Below are 6,918 nucleotides of genomic sequence, written 5' to 3' on the forward strand. Positions count from 1 at the left end.
ATTGCCTCTAGGGCATATTTCCAACAGAACACACATATATTCATGAAAACATAATAGGTTCAGATCTGAAATCATGGCACTCGGGCCCTAGTGACAAGCATTAAGCATAGCAAAGTCATAGCAACATCAATCTCAGAACACAGTGGATACTAGGGATCAAACCCTAACAAAACTAACTTGATTACAAGGTAAATCTCATCCAACCCATCACCGTCCATCAAGCCTACGATGGAATTACTCACGCACGGCGGTGAGCATCATGAAATTGGTGATGGAGGATGGTTGATGATGACGACGGCAACGAATACCCCTCTCCGGAGCCCCGAACGGACTCCAGATTAGCCCACCCGAGAGAGATTAGGGCTTGGCGGCGGCTCCGTATCATAAAACGCGATGAAACTTTCTCTCTGATTTTCCCCCAACGTGAATATATGGAGTTGGAGTTGAGGTCGGTCGAGGTCCAGGGGGCCCACGAGACAGGGGGGCGCGCCCAGGGGCGGGGCACGCCCCCCACCCTCATGGACAGGGTGTGGGCCCCCTGGTCTTGATTCTTTCGCCAGTATTTTTTATATTTTTCAAAAAGTCCCTCAGTGGATTTTCAGGACATTCCGAGAACTTTTGCTTTCTACATATAAAACAACATCATGGCAGTTCTGCTGAAAACAGCGTCAATCCGGGTTAGTTTCATTCAAATCATGCAAGTTAGAGTCCAAAACAAGGGCAAAAGTGTTTGGAAAAGTAGATACGTTGGAGACGTATCAAGGAGCGTGCCTCATCGTCTTCGGACGAGGCATCCGGTGTGACGTTACGCCGGAGACCCTTCCTGGTCCCCGTGGCCTTCTTTTCGGCCTTCTTTTCCGGCACCTTGTAAGGCGCCGGGACTAGCATCTCCGTCAGGAGAGCGGTTGCTGGGCCTTCTGGCAGTGGATCCGGACAGTCGATCCGCTCCGCCGTCACCACGTAATCCTGATTAAATACACACGATGACTTAAAATCCTCCTATGAGTATGCTGAGAAAGCTACATCTGGTGATGGTCAGAAAACTCACCGGATGGGGGAGCCGCGTAACGTGGAGTCTGCGGTCCTCGGATGTGGGAGGAGGTATTTCGGAGGCCTTGAATAGCACCTTCCATGCGTCCTTGTGCGTCGTGCCGTAAAGCTCTTGAAGTGTCTGGTGTTTGGCCGGATCGAACTCCCACAGATTGAATGCCTGTCTTTGGCACGGAAGGATTCGGCGGACGAGCATGACCTGGACCACGTTGACAAGCTTGATCTTCTTGTCCATCATATTTTTGATGCAGTTCTGAAGTCCTGTCAGCTCCGCAGGTTCGCCCCAGGCCAGACCCTTCTTTTCCCAGGAAGTGAGCCGCATGGGAACTCTGGATCGGAATACGTGAGCCGCTGACCAGTTGGCGTCGCGCGGCTCGGTGATGTAGAACCACCCCAATTGCCACCCTTTCACGGTCTCCATGAAGGAACCATCAAGCCAGGTAACATTGGGCATCCTGCCCACCATGGCGCCTCCGCACTCCGCTTGCTGGCCCCTCACGATCTTCGGCTTCACACAGAAGATTCATAGCCACAAGCCGAAGTGGGGCTTGACGCGGAGGAAGGCCTCGCACACGACGATAAACGCCGAGATGTTGAGGACAAAATTTGGGGCTAGATCATGGAATTCCAGCCCATAGTAAAACATGAGCCTGCGGACAAAGGGATGGAGTGGAAATCCCAGTCCGCAGATGAAGTGGGCGAGGAACACGACCCTCTCGTGGGGTCCTGGAGTCGGAATGATCTGCCCTGTGTCCGGCAGCCGGTGCGCGGTATCTGCGGCCAAGTATCCGGCCGCCCGGAGCTTTGTAATATGCTCCTCCTTGACGGTGGAGGCCACCCACTTGCCTCCTGCTCCGAACATGTTTGGCTGTGTGGAGAAGGTATGAACTAGGGCGCTGGAGCTCGAGGGTGCGAGAATGGATAAGCAAAGGAGGAACAAGGCGTGGGTAAAAATGGGGAATCCTTATCCCTTTATAGAGGCGATGAAAACGGTGCGCCTCCCCACTTGCCCGTTGAGAATCGCTTATTTCCCAAGCGCCACGATTGATGGCGCGGTTGGGTTATGCGTACCCGTATTGATGAGAATCCCGTGATAAGGGGTCTTAATCTCTGCTTCGACAAGACGTGCCAAGGAAACCGCCCCGCGATATGTGCGGTAGCTGGCTGTGGGAAGACGGTTCAATAATGACTCAACCATGGTGTCATGTCACGTTATCTAAAGTTGTCAGCAGATTATATTTGCGGAATATCGTTCTCTCTACGGTGGAATGTGAAAGTCGTCTTGCAAAGCCGAATACGATTTAAGTGTTCGAGGTTTACTTTGGAGTATTCAGAGATGGAACCCGCCTGGCAATGCCGAAGACAAACTGCGCGCCGGACTCATCGTCATTGAAGCCTGGTTCAGGGGCTACTGAGGGAGTCCTGGATTAGGGGGTATCCGGACAGCCGGACTATATACTTTGGCCGGACTGTTGGACCGTGAAGATACAAGACTCAAGACTTCGTCCCGTGTCCGGATGGGACTCTCCTTTGCGTGGAAGACAAGCTTGGCGATCCGGATATTAGATCTCCTTCTTTGTAACCGACTCTATGTAAACCCTAGCCTCCTCCGGTGTTTATATAAACCGGAGGGTTTGGTCCGTAGAGGGACAATCATAATCATCATAGGCTAGCTTCTAGGGTTTAGCCTCTACGATATCGTGGTAGATCAACTCTTGTAATACTCATCTCATCAAGATAAATCAAGTAGGAAGTAGGGTTTTACCTCCATCGAGAGGGCCCGAACCTGGGTAACACATCGTGTCCCTTGTCTCCTGTTACCATTAGCCTTAGACGCACAGATAGGGACCCCCTACCCGAGATCCGCCGGTTTTGACATCGACACTAGGAACGTATTAAAACGGGGAGCTAAAGTGTGAGCTATTGATCTACAACATAATTTGCAAGGACAATTTAGACTATGTTCATGATAATGAAGTTCATCTAATCAAATTATTTAATGAACTCCCACTCAGATAGACATCCATCTAGTCATTTAAGTGATACATGATCCAAATCGACTAGGCCGTGTCCGATCATCATGTGAGACGGACTAGTGATCAACGGTGAACATCTCTATGTTGATCGCATCTACCATACGACTCATGTTCGACCTTTCGGTCATGTTCCGTGGACATGTATGTACATGCTAGGCTCATCAAGTCAACCTAAGTGTTTCGCATGTGTAAATCTGACTTACACCCATTGTATGCGAACGTTAGGATCTATCACACCTGATCATCATGTGGTGCTTCGAAACAACGAACTTTCGCAACGGTGCACAGTTAGGGGGAACACATTTCTTGAAATTTTAGTGAGGGATCATCTTATTTATGCTACCGTCGTTCTAAGAAAATAAGATGTAAACATGACAAACATCACATGCAAATCATATTGCGCTTTTGATCTCCATCTTCGAGGCGCGGTATGATCACCATCGTCACCGGCATGACACCATGATCTCCATCATTGTGTCTTCATGAAGTTGTCTTGCCAACTATTACTTCTACTACTATGGCTAACAGTTAGCAAAAAGTAAAGTAATTACATGGCATTTATATTGACTCGCAGGTCATACAATAAATTAAGAAAACTCCTCTCCTGCGGGTTATCATACTCATCGACATGCAAGTCGTGATTCCTATTACAAGAACATGATCAATCTCATACATCACATATATAATTCATCACATCCTTTTGGCCATATCACCTCACATAGCATACCCTGCTAAGACAAGTTAGACGTCCTCTAATTGTTGTTGCAAGTTTTACGTGGCTGCTATGGGTTTCTAGCAAAAATGTTTCTTATCTACGCAAAAGCCACAATGGTGATATGCCAATTTCTATTTACCCTTCATAAGGAACCTCTTCATCGAATCCGATCCGACTAAAGTGGGAGAGACAAACACCCGCTAGCCACCTTATGCAACAAGTGCATGTTAGTCGGTGGAACCCGTCTCACGTAAGCGTACGTGTAAGGTCGGACCGAGCCGCTTCATCCCACAATGCCGCCGAATCAAGATAGGACTAGTAATGGTAAACAAATTGAATAAATCATCGCCCACAACTACTTGTGTTCTACTCGTGCATAGAATCTATACATAAACCTGACTCTGATACCACTACTAGGGAACGTAATAATAATTCAAAAAAATTCCTACGTGTCACCAAGATCAATGTAGGAGATGCTAGCAATGAGAGAGAGGGAGTGCATCTTCATACCCTTGAAGATCACTAAGCGGAAGCGTTACAAGAACGCGTTTGTTGGAGTCGTACTCGCGGCGACTCAAATCGCGGAAGATCCGATCCAGGCGCCGAACGGACGGCGCCTCCGCATTCAACACATGTACAACCCGGGGACACCTCCTCCTTCTTGATCCAGCAAGGGGAGAGGAGATGTTGGGGGAGAACTCTGGCAGCACAACGGCGTGGTGGTGGAGCTCGTGGTTCTCCAACAGAGGTTCGCTACACTCAACGGAGGAGGAGGAGGAGGAGGAGTTGGAGGGGAGGGCTGCGCCAGGGGCAAGGGGTGTAGCTCCCATGCGTCTCCCCACTATATATAGGGGTGGAGGGGGCTGGTTTCCTGCCCTCCAAGTCCATTGGGGCATTGGCAAAGGTGGGAGGAAAGAAATCCCATCCTTTCCCTTCCCCACTGATTATTATCCCCCCTTTTTAGGGATCTTGATCTTATCCCGAATCCCTTCGGGATATGATCTTATTCCTTCTAAGGGGGGATATTGGTGCGTATTGACCAGGGGTGTGGGGCCTTTCCCCCACTACCCACGTTCATGTGGTTCCCCCATGCAGGTGGGCCCCACTCCGGAACCTTCTAGAACCTTCCCGGTACAATACCGAAAAATCCCAAACATTTTCCGATGGCCAAAATAGGACTTCCCATGTATAAATCTTTACCTCCGGACCATTTCGGAACTCCTAGTGACGTCCGGATCTCATCCGAGACTCCGAACAACTTTCAGTAACGAGATGCAATTCCCATTACAACTCTAGCATCACCGAATCTTAAGTGTGTAGACCCTATGGGTTCGGGAACCATGCAGACATGACCGAGATGCCTCTCCGGCAAATAACCAATAGCGAGATCTGGATACCCATATTGGCTCCCTCATGTTCCACAATGATCTCATCGGATGAACCACGATGTCAGGGATTCAATCAATTCCGTATTCAATTCCCTTTGTCTATCGCTATGTTACTTGCCTGAGATTCGATCGTCGGTATCCCTCTACCTTGTTCAATCTCATTACCGGCAAGTCTATTTACTTGTTCCGTAACACATGATCCCGTGACTAACTCCTTAGTCACATTGAGGTCATTATGATGATGCATTACCGAGTGGGCCCAGAGATACCTCTCCGTCATATGGAGTGACAAATCCAATAGACAGTTTGGATTCGTGCCAACCCAACAGACAGTTTGGAGATACCTGTAGTGCACCTTTATAGTCACCCAGTTACGTTGTGACGTTTGATACACCCAAGGCATTCCTACGGTATCTGGGAGTTGCACAATCTCATGGTGTAAGGAAATGATACTTGACGTTAGAAAAGCTCTAGCAAATGAACTACACGATCTTGTGCTATGCTTAGGATTGGGTCTTGTCCATCACATCATTGTCCTAATAATGTGATCCCATTATCAACGACATCCAATGTCCATGGTCAAGAAACCACAGCCATCTATTGATCAACGAGCTAGTCAACTAGAGGCTCACAAGGGACATATTGTGGTCTATGTATTCACACATGTATTACGGTTTTCAGTTAATACAATTATAGCATGAACAATAGAAAATTATCATGAACAAGGAAATATAATAATAAACATTTTATTATTGCCTCTAGGGCATATTTCCAACAGTAAGATTATCCAGTTTGAAACACCCATCACACGACTCCTTGTTATAACACCAGATTACACATCATTTCGTATTTTTGATTGTGCATGTTGGCCGAATCTTAGGCCCTACAATACACGTAAACTTGCATTCCATTCAAAAAGGTGCGTGTTCTTAGGATATAGTCCCAAGCATAAAGGAGTCAAATGCTTGGATGTTCCCACAAGAAGAGTCTAAATATCCAGAGATGCTATATTTGATGAGTCCATCTTTCCGTTTGCATTCCTACATCCCAACGCCGATGCCCTCCTTTAAAGGAAAATCCTTCTTCTTCCCATCGCAAAAGTTTTGATCAAGGGGGAGACAATGGCACCGACCGGTATGATGATAATATTGCTAGCACCAGTTCTGCTCTTATTCCTTGCTGGTTGGCAACGAAAACGGCGCTCAAAATGATGTCCAGAATGATCAAAACAAGGGCATATTTCATGTGCCGCAAGAAGATGAAAACAACACTGAAAACGGAGCTGATCCGGCGGCGCCAGCAACTCCTGTGCGGTCGTTGGCCTCAGATCGCAGGACGTGATCATCCTCGGATCGTGACCTCAACAAGTGCGGGCATGATTCTTCGTCCAGCTAGCCCCACGCTTCCATATCACCAGCAGGCGGGCCGCATCCCCCTCGTGCTTGATACGTCTCCAATGTATCTATAATTTTTTTATTATTCCATGCTACTCCCTCTGTTCCTTTATCTAAGGTGTATTATTTTTGGCACGTTGACCAAGGCACATAATTATAGACCTGTTTGTAGGAAATTACCCTTGGCAAATTTATTGGTTAGTGGCAAGTAAATCAGTTAGCCCAGGAAAGTAAGAGATACATGCAATCGACATAGAGATAGTTTCCTTCTTTTGCTGCAAGGAGAGATACAGACAATCAGGAGCGAGATACTTTCCTTTTTCGGAGGGATAACA

The sequence above is a fragment of the Triticum dicoccoides genome, chromosome 5B, assembly GCF_002162155.2.
Source record: "Triticum dicoccoides isolate Atlit2015 ecotype Zavitan chromosome 5B, WEW_v2.0, whole genome shotgun sequence".
NCBI lineage: Eukaryota > Viridiplantae > Streptophyta > Magnoliopsida > Poales > Poaceae > Triticum > Triticum dicoccoides.